Consider the following 15,305-nt stretch of genomic DNA (forward strand, 5'->3'; position numbering starts at 1 on the left):
ACCATAAACTACTGGGAGGGTCATCTGGCATCCCAGGTATTTCCCTGTCTCATGCTGATTGGTGGCTGCTAGGGGGCTGCTATGGGTCCCCACCTAGCCTGACTGAGTCAGGGACATTTGGCACAGCAGATCTCTCCTGTAGATAAACAACTTAGCAGGGTGGGAATGTGCCTAGGAGTGCTCTGTGGGTTTTTCCAAGGACAAAGGTCATGTCCCTTCCTTGGACAGGCTTTGCTCTGAGATAGAGGCTGGTTTTTCAGGTGCAACCACTCTGGAAAACAGAACAAAAATTTCTCAAAAAACTAGGAATGAAATCACCATTTGATACAACTATCCTACTCCTTGATATATATATACAAAAGATTTTAAATTAGCATACTACAGTGACATAGCCACATCAATGTTATAGTACCACACTATACAATAGCTAAGATATATAAATAAAGAAAATGTGGCATATACAAACAGTGAAGCATTACTCAACCATAAAGAATAATGAAATTATGGCTTTTGTTGATAAATGGATGTATCTGGAGAATATCATGCTAAGTGAAATAACCCAATCCCCCAAAATCAAAGGTCAAATATTTTCTCTTATATGTGGAAGATAACCCACAGTAAAGGTGGTAGTGGTGGATGGAGGAACAAAAGTTCAGGGCAGTAAACAAAAGGGGAATGAAGGGGAAGGAGAGGAATAAAATGAATCTCACATAATTTTGCTATATACACTATGAATATTCCACTCTGAATCTCACCATCATGCAAATCCACAAAAAAAATAATTTTAAAAGGTTAAATGGCAAAAAAGATCATTAGAGGGAAGGGAGCAGAGCTGAGGAGATGGAAGAGGAAGGAGAAGTTCTGGGATCTGAATTAGAACAAGATATATTCCATGGTTGTATAATTATGTCAAAATAGATTCTACTGATATGTATAATACAAAGAGCCAATAATTTTAAAAAATAGAGTAAGTCTGTCGGATACAAAGAATGTCTCTCCTAGAAAAGAACATTGTAATACAAGTAAAATCAAATGTGGACTGTGGGAAGATTTTATTTGAAAGAGTTGTTTCTAGAAGGGAGGGGTTGGGGGAAGAGAGACCATTGCAATAATGGGAGGTGGACTATGGCACCAGAAGGAACATTCCAACTATAAGATCAGCAAACATTTTAAGAATTAGGTAGAAGATTGTCTTTGTTTTCCAAGTTTTGTTTTGTTTTGTTTCTGTTTTTGTTTTTTACAGAGGAGTATAGAGGTAGAAAGAAGCATACCCAGAAAAGCAGGAAGAAAATACAGCCTGGAGGTTCAGTAATCAGAGAATGTCCCTCTGCCAGGCCAGCTGTTCAGGAAGATTGGTTTGGTGGTTCAAGGTGAGGGCTGACCAAACTTCAAGGTTCTAGGATAAGATCAGAATCTGCTATTGTTTTGTTTTGCTTTGTGCAGCAATGCTTGGAATCCTACTCACTTCCTGCAATCAGGGCAAGTACTCTACCACTGAGCTACACTTTCAACCCTAAGGAGAGGATCTGAACAAAAGTTTAGTTAATAAGCAGTTTTGCTCCTATTGACTACTGGGGACAAGCAGTTTAATCATTTACTAAGCAAAGAATGGGAGGTGGCAGGGGTCTGTGTCCACCTGCCTATGATAAAGGTAGACAAGCAAGTCATCTGGAAGTTTTATCTAAGGAATATGGAGAATAAATAAGGTTTCTTTGCCATTACGTGTCATTTTCTGGAACATGAAGGGGTGAATGGGTTTTTTGATGTTTGATGTTTTCCAGAAGCACCAGGAATACATAAAATTCAATTTTCCCAACAATACGACACAACTGTAAATGTATTAAGATAGCAAATCAAATATCTGTCATCTCTTCCCCTTGAACCCCTTTTTGCCCTTCCAAGTGTACTGAACAACATGGAAGAGTGGATGAGGGCAGACCTTGTATGCATCCTGCATGGTCTGCTTATACGGGCTCAGTGACTCATAGTTAGTTGTTTTTTTTGTTTTTGTTTTTTTTAAGATGTTGATGGGCCTTTATTTTATTCATTTATTTATATATAGTGCTTAGAATAGAACCCAGTGTCTCACACATGTGAGGCAAGGACTCTACCACTGAGCCATATCTCCAGCCCCTCATAGTCTGTCTGGGGCTGCCATGCACACAAGCTAAGCATGCCCCCACCCCCAGCCTTGAGTAACAGGAGGTATTGGACTGGCATCCCAGGCCACATGCTGTTTGAAGCAAGTGGTCTTACCTTTTCTGTTGTTTCCCATGTCTGCAATTATATCTGCAAGATAAATCCCCCAAATTAAATTTCTGGGTCAAAAGATATAATTTTTTAAAAATTGATAAGTATTGGTTACTTGTCTTTCTCAGGAGTAATAATAACTTGTTATCACTATTTAGAACTTTGTGGCAATCTCATAGAAAAATGGTACCTGCACAGTTTTATTATCTGTTACAATGAGAGAGGCTGAACTTTTCTATTCATATGTTTATAAGCCATTTGCATTTCTTTGTCTTAATTTAGTTTTTTATTTCCTTTGTTCAGTTTCTTATTCAGGTGTTGATCTTCCCCTAATCAATTTTTTTTGAGTTATGCTATGCACTAGAAGGAGTGGAAAAATAGCTTACTGGTAAAGCCCTTGCCTAACATGTATGAGACCCAGGGTTTGAACCCCAGAACTCCAAAAAAAAAAAAAAAAGTAGAATAATAATTCAACTATTTTCTTCTGTTTGTCATTTATCTTTTAACTCTCTTTCTCATTCTTTATAAATTCAAATTCTCTGAATTTATGTAGTCAAATTTATCTAATATTATATGTTCTCCGATCATGAGCACTTACAAAAGTCTTCCCTAGTTCCAATTTACCCAAAACAAAATCAAACAAGTAAACAGAAAACCTGGATGACAAACTAGTAAGAATGCAGTCCCACTCTAAAGGGTTTGTCTAAAAATAGTTCAATGGACAGATCATTTACAGAGACACAGGCTAGATTAAAGGAAGTGATAAGGAACATGAGTCACCCATGATTGCTTCTTCTGCTCAGAAAGGAAAAGAAGAACGAAGTTTCTGGAACCCAGTGAAAGTTGAAGACAGGGTCATCTTGAAGGGGGTTAAGCATGGCTATTCTTATTGACATCTAGAGGACCTTAAAATCAGCATGGGCTCGTTCTAATTAAAATACAAAACAAAATCTTGCATTTATTCTTTTTCTCCCTTAGGAAGACGTGTGATATTTATAAGTTTGTGACTTCCTATGAGAAATTACAGACTCTTTCAACACTCAAGTCTTGGTTTTCATCCTTCTGTAGGTTTCATGACTTTTTCATAAAAGTTGTGCATGATTTCAGCTATATGGTAAGGATATTTGATCTTTGTTCTGCTTATTGTCTTGTTATTACTATTGCTTTTACAAATGGTTATTGTTCTCCAACATCTGCTCTAATAAGTTCATCAGTTAACTGAAAGCCATTGCACTGGGAGTCACATTTCACTTTTCCCTCCAGGACCCCAGGCTACGGTGTGGTCATCCATGAGCTCTCTTTACTTCTTTTCTATCACATTTGGCCAATCTCAACTGATGCAAGCAAAGTAACACTAAAATGTCTGATTTACTCTATATTTACATTTTAATTATAAAGTATATGAATGGTTATTGTAAAAAAAATCCATAGAAACCAAAAATATTCCTCTAACATATGAAATGTAAAGAAACATCCATTCTCCTTCCTAGAAATAATCACTCATTTAATTTTTATTCTTTCATGGCCTATATATGTTTTCTAAATAGCCTCAAGTACATGGTCAAAAAAGAAGGCATATGAATAAATAAAAACCAGTCAAACTTTGCGTATTTAGGCTTCTGTTTAAATCTTACTGTCTAGCAAGGTTTGGAGAGAGTTGGACTCCATGTCACTAAAAAAGTGACACTTTGTAAAAATATCAGCTCCTTCAGGCCACAATTTTTGCATATTAATTATTATTATTATTTTTTTATCCATACGGTACATGCCTAACCAAATAAGTGGAATAATTTACTGTTGAAGAATTTTGGTCACCTGAAGATTTTGTGTCACCAGAATACTCTGAGGCATTAGATCTTGTTGGCAGTACAGGAGAATGCTGCCCTCTAGGGGCGCATATAAATACCTGCAGCTAGGTTGTCCTAGCAATGTTAGTTCATTTTTGGATTTCAGGCTTGGAGCACAATAGGAATCAGATGTAATCAGAAAGTTTAAAGACAGTTAATTCTATTCATTTTATGGTCTTTTAAAATATTATGTGGGAGTGCATCACAGTTTCATTTTTATTCAAATTATATTTAAATTAATATAGATTAAAATTGATTAAATAAACATTTTGTTAACAACACCTAAGTGCCAAATAATTGAGCACACCCACTTCAGTGAGAGGTAGGCCTTACCTTTGAGCAGCTCACACTACAATAGCACTATCATAAAGTGTCACACTTCATATGATAGCAAAGTAAAAGAAAATAAATGTCTTTGCTCTTGGCTCTCCCTATCCTTGACTAATTTGAGATAAAGATTTTCATCTATGGTGGTATTATTCCCTGCGGTACTAGAAATAAACTTGAGCTTGGTAGAATAAAAGAGAGACTTAAAAATTAGTTTTCTCACCATAAGTCTATTCTTTAGAAAGCCTCCTTATTCAGCATGCTACAGCCTCTTCATTAATGTCAAAAGTGCATCAATCATACTATCACATGCGTGAAACAAAACGCCATTAATAATTACTATAATCCTTTTATACTTGTGTAAAAAGGGTTCCCTTCATGTAATAGGGTCTACCTTATGCTTTAAAAACAACCTTACTGCTTGGTCATTGTGGCTTATTTCAAAACGGTCACATTTTCTTTCTTTCCTCTTTTTTCTCTTCTCCTCTGCAGCTCCCAGGGAAGGAGATTAACATTCTTCTTGTCCAGAGCTGAGTTATCTGCCCTCTCACTCACTGTCCACCAGGGTAAACTCAGCACCTGGAAAGTGGAATAACAGCTCTTTCAGATATAAGTTAAACATGAACTAGATTTATTAATAATGCTGCTGGGAAAACAGCCTTTGTATCTCCCTCCTTAAAGCTCTTTCTTCCCCCTAGCAGTTAGAATTACAGCCTCTCTGATATGAGTTGTTTCTCTTTTGCTAGCAAAGCAATGGATTTTACTTTTTCTCATAACCTTGTCCTTATTATTGGCTTGGCACAGAGAACAAGGACCAAGTTTTGCTATCATTTCTTCCACTATTCCCATTCCAGATTAGAATTCTGTTTTCTGGTTTGTTTATTGCTCATTGTTTCAGAGCACAAATTAAATGACAGTATCTTTACTTTATTAATATTGCATCTGTTTATCAAGAGCACAATAGGTACAAAATGTTGTAGTGCATAAAAACAAATATCAATCTTACAATCTGTTGGGTTGAGACAGATGGTAAGGAAATAATAATACATTTAGCATGTCAAATAATGTTGAATGATCCTTTTTTTAAAGAGAGAGAGAGAATTTTAATATTTATTTTTTAGTTTTCGGTGGACACAATATCTTTGTTTGTATGTGGTGCTGAGGATCGAACCCAGGCCACATGTATGCCAGGCGAGCGCGCTACCCTTTGAGCTACATCTCCAGCCATGAATGATCATTTTTAAAAATAAAGCAGGATGCTGGAAAAGAAAATAAGTTTATTTTAAATATCATGGTCAGGAAAGTCCTAAGAAAGACACATTTGAGTAGAAATCTGAATAAATGGGTAAGCTATAAAGTTATTGGGAGGAAGAGAATTTCACACACAAAAAAAATGGCAGACAAGTTGCAAATGTCCCAAGTCAAGGACATACCTTGTGTGTTTGGAGAAAAGCAAGGAGGTTACCTTTGATGGAGGATACAAAGAAGGAAAGATGGAAGAGATGAAATAATGTGATAAAAATAAACAAATCACAAGGGGTTTGCAGGCCACTGTAACTTCTCTGTTTTTTTTTCCTTGAAAAATGCATCAGAGGGTTATAAGCAGAGAAAAGAGAGATCAAACCTCAATTTTCCAAAAAGATTTATCCTGGCAACAATGCTGAAAATAAAGGTGGTGTTGGAGGTGGAGGCAAGGGTAAAAGCAGAAAGAATGCTTGGGAGTTTTTTCCACTGTACAGGTAATGGACAATACTAATCTGAGTGAAAATGAAAGTAATGGGCATGGGAGCCTATAGATCCAACAGGATCTCCGTATGGATGGGGAATTGTGAGACAGAAAACTAAAGGATGACTCCAAAACTTTGGGCTGAGCAATTCAAAGAATGCTTCAGTTGCAGTTCATCTACTTGGAATAGAAGTTTTATGAAGAAGAGGGCAAGAGTATAAAATGTTTCTCAAAGACTCGTATGTTTAAGGCTTTGTCCCCAGCTTATTGAACTATCGGGAGATGGTAGAAACTTTGCAAGGTTGGAAGAAGTTGGGTCATTTCAGGATATTGGGATGTCAGCCTCTACCTCTTTCTTTGCTTTTGGAAACCATGAAGTTGATAGACCTCCTGCACTATTGCTTCTGCCATGATGTATTGTCTTACCATAGGCCTGAAGTAATAGAGACAAACAGCCATGAATTGAACCCATGAAACTATAAGCCAAAATAAACTTTTTCTCCATTTGTTTTGACACAGTGACAGAAAGATGACCAACACAGGAAATTGGTACCAAGAACCAAGGTCATTATTATGACTATACCTGACAGTATGGTTCTGAAGCCTTTAGAATTGGTTTCAGGAAGAATTTGAAAATTTGAGGGAAGCATAATGTGTGCTGTAAGTGGAGCATAAAAGGCCATTCTGATGAGAGCTCAGGAGATTAGAATGCTGATGAAAAAAAGATAATAAATATTATACACATGAGGTTTCAGATAGAAATATTCACTCTTTTAGAATTACACTAGATGACATTCACATTATATCCTAGTAAAAAACAAAACTCATCTATATTTTGTCTATGCTCTGAGAATTTTTAGAAGGCTGAATTTAAGGGTGATGGACTAATTAATTTGGTGGATTAATCTGCATTCAGGCTGTGTTATGGGCACTACTGGTTGCTTTTAGAAAAATTTACAGTGAGAATCAGGAGCAAAACGAAGAGCAGAAAAATAAGGAAAACTTGTAATTTGGTCATGAAAAGAGCATATTGAAGTTGTGGACAATAAGAGTACACAATTAGCTAGGTACAGTGGTGCACACCTATAATCCCAGCAGCTTGGAAGGCTGAGGCAGAAGGATTGCATGTTCAAAGCCAGCCTCAGCCATTTAGCAAGGCCCTAAGCAAATCAGTGAGACACTGTCTCTAAACGAAATATAAAAAAGGATTAGGGATGTGGTTCAGTGTTTGGATACCCCTGAGTTCAATCCCTGGTACCAAAAAAAAAAAAAAAAAGTGCAAAATTAGCACCCTTAAAAAGAAGCCAAGTGTTTTTGACCTGTACAACAAGGAAGATTCCACTAGAGCATCTCAGGACCCCAATTTTTTACTTTACTTTTATACTCATTTCAAATACTTTCTTTTGAGACAAGAGCCCATCAGTGCCCCACCTACACAGGCCTTCCCTGGGGTTTGTTTCCCATGTTGAGTCTCCCCTGCAACTTTCCTCATAATTACTTTTACTATTATTAGTTTGTAGCTTTTTAATTTATCTTTTATTTTTTCCCCTTTCCTTGTTAGTTTTAATCATGTTTATAGGTTTGGTTTGTTTCTGTGTTGTCATTGTTACCATGGTTCGTTTACTCCTTTTTGAATAGTACTAGTGATTAAGTCCTCAAGACAATGTTACTCATTTAGAAGTATTAAGAAATATTCATTCCAACAGATGTTCCATTCTCAAAAGAAAAAAGAGAGAGATTTATAAAAATACAAGGCAATGTGGCACTTTTAAAAGTTCACAACTTTTTATTAACTTATTTCAAGGATATTAAACTGAATAAAATGCTGGGCAAAGTATTCAAAAGGTTGATTTTATAAATAATCAATTAAGAGGTAACAAATAAACTTCTGAGTTAAGGTAGGCAATATAGGATTTGAGAGAGCCTCAAAAATAACAAATACCTGTTAATAAACCTTTAATAAGCAGGGGAAAACATCTATAATAAAACTTATGAAGGGAGAAAAAAACAGGAGAAAGAAACTAAAGAGGCCATTAGAAGATGGAAAGATATCCCATGTTCATGGATTAGAATGATTAAAAATATTAAAATATCTATACTATTAGAAGTCACATTCAATGCAATACTCATGAGAATACTAATGACATTCTTCACAGAACTAGGAAGAACAACAATTTTAATTCACATGGAAGCACAAAAGACCTTGAATAATACAAGCAATCTTCAGCAAAAAGAACAGTGCAGGAGACATTACAAAACCTAGTGTCAAAATATAATAGTGAACCACTGTAACAGAAAGAATAAGGTATTAGCATATAAATAAAGATGTAGACCACAGTTAGAGAATTGAGGACTCAGAAATAAACCTACATATCTATTGCTATCTGGTTGAAGATAAAGGTGCAAAAAACATATGTTGGAGAAAAGATAGCCTTTTTCAACAAATGCTTCTTGGAAAACCTGAACATCCACATTTAGAAGATTGAAACTAAATCTCTCTCCTCCTGTATAAAAGTCAATTCAAAATGGATCACATATCTTAATGCAATACCTGAAACTTTGAAACAACTGAGGGAAAATAATTCAATATATGGGTATAGGTTATGAATTCCTGAATAGGACTCTAATAGTTCAGGTAACAATAATAAGAATTGACAAATGAAATTAAATCACGTTAAAAACTTCTGCACAGCAAAAGAAAAAATCATCACAGTGAAAAGACAGTCTAGAAAATGTGAGAAAATCTTTGCCAACTATTCATCTTCAAATGTCCCAAATATATAAAGAACTTAAAAAATTTAATACCAAAAGTACATGAAATCCAATCAATAAGTGGGTAAATGAGCTGAACAGATACAGAAGTGCAACTGACAGATAAATATAAGAAAAAGATGCTCAACATCTCTACCCATCAGGAAACTACAAATCAAAACTATATTGAAATTCTATCTCATCCTTCAGAGTGGCTATTATCAAGAAAACAAAAATCAACAAATGCTGGTGAGGATACAGTGAAAAAGGAACTCCTGGTGGGACTGTAAATTAATGCAACCACTATAGAAAACAGTACTAAAGTTCCTCAAAAAACTAAAAACAGTACTGCCATATGATCCAGCTATCCCACTTCTAGGTATATATCCTAGGCAAATTAAATTAGCATAAAATACATAACTGGCATACTCTTATTTATTGCAGTAGTATTCACAACATCCAAGATGTGGAATCAATCTATGTGTCCATCAACAAATGGATAAAGAAAGATGGAGTCTTATTTAGGCATAATGAATAAAATCATTTCTTTTGCAGCATAGATAGAACTGGAGGAGATTATATTAAGTAAAATAAGTCACACACAAAAATACAAGTATCATATGTTCTCTCACACATGTGGGAACTAGAAGAAAAAAAAATCTTGTCCTGAAAGTAGACTGGTGATTCTTAGAGACTGAGAAAGTTGCAGAGAATGAGGAGAAATAGTAGAAGAAGGCATTGGGTATGATCAACATGTGCTATAAGTACATGTGGAAATATTACACTGAATTACAACGATATGTAGAATTAATATGTGCTAATAAAACATATTGTATAGTATTTGCTATTTTGGAGAAATTATTATTAATCTTTTTCCATGTACGAAAGCTAAGTTTTAGTTTAAATTATTAGTGTCTATGGTTACAAAGATAGCAAATGAAGATTTTAAACCAAGTTTTCATCATTCTAAAGCTATTGATTTGGGAAGAATACATTTATATTTTTCTAATACATTGATTCTACTCATTCTACAGTTAACAAGATACTTTTAGAAATGTGTAATTTGATGCAATATCAACTGCTGAAATACAGTGGGTGAACAGCATATATTTGTTCTTCACCACATCTATCACAGTTCCTTATATTTAGCAAGTTTTGAAATATTTATCAAATTAATCATTACATAAAGTTGTCTTTAATTGACAAAATTTGATTTTGGTATCTTTTTGGTATCATACCTTCATTATTCTTCTCAAATCTCTAAATTCTTCTTGCAACCACAATAACAATATAGTTCAGAATTATGTTGGCTACGAAAAAAAATAGAAAAAAAATTGCAGAGATAATAGTCCATAAATCCCTCATTGTCCTATCTCCTAACAAACCTATACACTTCTGGGTACATGCATGAAACTTGCCATTCTTTTCTATTCTGTGAAAGAGGCATTTCTTTTCCCATTAAAGGCCAGTCCTATGACTTGTGCTTTGACACTCCCTACTGCTTTCTTAGCACAGACTGAATGTAGTGTGCTACCGTAGATGGGGCCTTAGGACAAAAGAAGGACATGATACAAAAATTAGGAAAATTTAAATACATTATGGACTTTAAATAATAATAAATCAATATTGGCTCATTAATTATAACAAATAACCTATACTAACATAAAATATTAGTAAAAAGGAAAACTGAATGTGGATGTTATATGGGATCTTCTTCCCATTTTGAAATTTCCCTGTAAGTATAAAAATATCTATTAAAAAATAAATGATGAGATAATGATTCAATCTAAAAGTCTGGATAAAGAATAATGTATCAGGATAAATACAAAGTATACAGAACTCAATATTAGAAACAGGAGCAAAAAACAATTGGAAAAAAAAGATAAAATAGATAAAATAGTTATGATTTTAAAAAATAAAAACTAAAATTGAATAAATTTAGGTAAAATGGGTTAAAGAAAAAGTATGGAACATTTAAAATATATTGGAAATGAGAAAAAGTGATTTATAAAACAGATGTTATAGACATTTATGAACACATTTGTCAATAAATTAAAAATATATAAAATGGAGATAATGTGGGTAAAATATAATTTTAATCAATAATGACTTCAAAGGAAAAAATAGAAAACACTGTTTTGATTATACTTCATTAACAAGTATTAAGAGATTTGGCAAATAATATTACAAGTATTAAGAGATTTGGCAAATAACCCTCTGACCTTTAAAGAAATTAAATAAGTAATTTACTAACTTAAATATCAAATCAAAATGTTTCTATAGGAAATGTCTGTTCAATATTGGAAAACATTGCTAACATTTTATAATTTCTGAGTGTTGAAAGTGATATTCTCATTGGTTCCAGTAGGAGGAGGTAAAACCTAAGGATTTTAAATGAAGCTGACAAGAACATTGAAACTCAGACTTCAGGATTTAATTCCCAATATTTTCATGAGATGCACTCTAAGCTTAAGAGTACAAAGTTTTCTTGATAATTGCCAATCTGATTGGAATGAGATAAAATCTTAGGGTAGTTTTGATTTGCATTTCATATATTTGTTTATTGATTTTATATCATCTTGTGAGAAGTGTCTGTTCAGTTCCTTAGCCCATGTATTGATTTGGTTACTTATTTATTTATTTATTCATGGTGTTAAGTTTTTGAGTTCTTTATATATCCTGGAGATTAGTGTTCTATCTGTTGTGCTAGGGTCATACTTAACCTCATACTGGCACTCCCCTAACTTCAAGCAATTCATACCAATGGTACTGGAGAATAGACACCCAAAGTTTTACCACTCCAATCAGCAAAGAGGTAGAGCCCTCAGTGATCATATTCACCAATGTTAAATCCAGTACACTTGATTCTTCATGTTTACTCTATTTCTATTGTAATATTTTAAGACTGCATCTGATTGGCAGAATCTAGGTCACATACCTCACTGAAATAGCAAGGGAGACTCAGAAGATACATTTTTAGGCTGCAACTTTGAGAAGAGAAGGAATTATACCATGGAAAATGCCCAAAATATAGGAATGGTGTTTCAAAGATGTTGAACCTCCCTCCATCACATATACATATGCACAGCAAACATTTGCTAAAATGGTCAGAAGAAACCTCTGAAAATTCAACATACAAGGAATGGTAGGGAAGGAGGGCTATCTAAAGAGATCAAAGATACAGTAGGAAAACCAGCAAAGATGCTTTATTAGAGATGATGTAAGAAGAGAGTACTCATTGAAAATAGGAGTGTCAATAATTCAAATTTTGTAGAGAAATTTAATAGAAAAAAGTTGGGGGAGTATCCATTGGGAACCAGCAGAAACAAGTCATTAGTGTTCCTAGAATCAGAAGTTTTTCCGAGGCAGAAAGCATATTATAGTACATTAGTGAGTGAATGGGAGGTAAGAATATAAAGAGAAAAATTGTTGAAAATTATTTCAAAAAATAAACTGATAAGAAGATGTAGTAGTATCATATGAGGTTAAGGAAGTTATTTTTCACAGGTCACAACTTCAACATGTTGCATGGACCCATTAGAGACAGAAAGGTTGGAAATACTGAGTGAAGAGGATAACCCTCATAGAGCAAAGTCTGTTTTGTGGTACCCAGGACACTGGAGGAATTGACTTAGAGACTTGGGAGGTGGGGCTCATTATTCTGAAAACGGAAGGAAAGGAAAGACAAACTTGCAGGTTTTATGGAAGTAACAGTGAGGGCAGTGAGGGTTTTGTGGAGTAAAGAGCACTTGGAATAGCAGAATGGAAAATAGGAAATACATTTCTTTTTTATGAGCAACATGTATGATTCAAATATTATGGAACTCATGAATATGTAGAGATAAAAATGTGCATGATTTTGTGATTTTTCTTTGATGGGATTCAGTAGTCTAATTGTTGGGGCAGATAATTCAGAAATGTATCCAATAGACATTATTCTTTATTATGCATTACTGTGTACATTTCAAAAGGTACCCTTAGTTGCCCTTTTCCAAACATGATAAAATAATGATTCTCTTTCATATGAAAACATTTCAACTCCTTGGAGCAACTTTTAGAGAAGGTGATAAATGGAGTTTGAAACATTGATCTATTGTCACAATTGATGTACTTCCCTGTTTAAATGCTATATTGTTGACCCACATCTCATTCTTGTGTTCATACAACTCTTATTTACTGTCCACTTTGTTAGGCAAGGTATAGTTAATATCTTTCAGGAAGTTACAACTCAATCCTGGAAAAAAAAATAAGTAAATTACCAACCTAAGTGAGAAAATGTGACAAGGACAGGCATGAAAATATTTAGAAGAGACACCTGCTCAGACATCAAGAACTGTTTAGAATCAAATAGAAAATGTTTTTGAACTTAGTTCAGCCTAAAATACTAAGGGATAAATATAGATAAATTTGCCAAATGATGTTTTTAACTATGAAAGTCTGATATATCAACAATATTAGCAAATTAGAAGTGGAATATATTAATAGATTATAATTTGATTAAATGATTTTCTAGTTCATTTTGTTTCAAATTCACCAATGATTTGAAATTTCAAATATAAACAACACAGGTAAAACAATTATAGGCTGCTTAAAGATGAAAATACAGATAATCTATGGATTAAAAGACTGGTTTGTTCTTTTTTCATATTTAGTTGGTTAATTATGTCTGAAGGAAGATACACTAGAAACCTTATGTCATGGAAATCTTCCCAGTAATGAATTTCCTGGGGCTAAGTTTACTTTAAACTAATTGATAATGAATTCAAAACCTTTCTAGGAAGAACGTTGTCTTTATTTTCTGAACACTTTATCTGTAATATCTTAATTCCCTCATGTGCATTTTAGCACTTTTTATTATTTCAAGTCCATGTATAACTAACTACATGTGAAAGACATAAATTATTGTAATCACCTTTTCCTTATTTGGGATTAACAGGTCTTTTAAAAATAGAACTCACACAATTATAAAAATAAATATCTATAAATTTAATATGCTCAGAGATTATAAAGAAATTAACTCCATCCTGCTCTTTGGAATAAGGACCACATTTGAATACTTTAATTGAGGATAGCTGAAATCAGAAATAAAAGCAAATTTTCAGGTTTTATGGAAGTAACAATGAGGGCAGCTCTAGAAAGTCTGGTACAACAATGCAATGTGTAATAATCTTTATGTTATTTAGTTATCTCTAAAGTGCTACTCAATAACCATGCTTCTTTGCAGTGTTGAGAACCTATTTACTGGAATGTATTGTCAGGCACATTTTTTTTAAACTATTTATGGTACATTAGTGGACATCCTTGTAAAGATCATATGGTACTAATATTGTAGAGAAGCATTGGCAGAATCTGAATTATTAATCAATATATTAAATTTATGTGTTAGGACCAAGTGTGGTGGTGCACACCTATAATTACAGAGACTTGAGAAACAAGCCTGGACAATGTAGAGAGACACTGTCTCTAAATAAATAAATAAATAAATAAATAAGTCAGTCTGAAGGTATACCTCAGTGGGAACGAGCCCCTGGATTCAATCTCCCAGTGACAGAAAAGAAAAGAAAAATTATGCATTAGGTTAGACTATCATCCAGATATTAGACAGGCACTAAGGAAAGAAAGAGAGAGAGAGAGAGAGAGAGAAGGGGGAGAAGAGGGGAGGGAGGGGAGAAGAGGAAAGGAGACAGGAGATGAAGGAGAACAAGGAAAGAGAAAAAAGAAAAGGAAAAGGAAAACATTATACTTGTTTTTTTTTTCTTCAATTTCTGAACTACATGCATTTGAAGTGTTTTATATATTTTTAGATTGGCACCAAAGACCTATTCCTGCCTATATACCACGATCTTTGTATATCACAGGTAATTGATATCTCTTCAGAATATTGCTGAGGATTTCTAAACATTTTTAATAATTTTAAACTATTGTTCCTGAATACCACAAAATTACAATTTCTCACAGTTATGAAATAATATAGCCTCTAGTCCATACCGGATGCTGGAAATGTAAATATATTATTTGTAACTCTAGCTCTGTTGTTCATCTCACATCTGTGTTATAATATGGCCAAAGAACAAGCTCTTCTTATCTCTTGATTTACAATTATTTTTCCTACTGGGGAATCATCACAGCGTATGGATCACTGATAATGATAAACCTGAGTAACATTAATTAAGTATCATAAATATTTGCCATAATGTATGACTTATTGATTACTCAGGCTACTGATTACTTCACTTATTGGCACAAATTAATTGAGGTATTTCTGTTTAGGTAGAATTTGTATTGCATAAATCCTCAAACTTCTACTTTTAGATGGGTCCCTTAATGGCTTTTAAGGATGTGACATGTATACATATCTGATTGCCTACAAATTAAGATGAAAGATCCATATTCTAATTCCCCAT

The sequence above is a fragment of the Callospermophilus lateralis genome, chromosome 8 (assembly GCF_048772815.1).
Source record: "Callospermophilus lateralis isolate mCalLat2 chromosome 8, mCalLat2.hap1, whole genome shotgun sequence".
NCBI lineage: Eukaryota > Metazoa > Chordata > Mammalia > Rodentia > Sciuridae > Callospermophilus > Callospermophilus lateralis.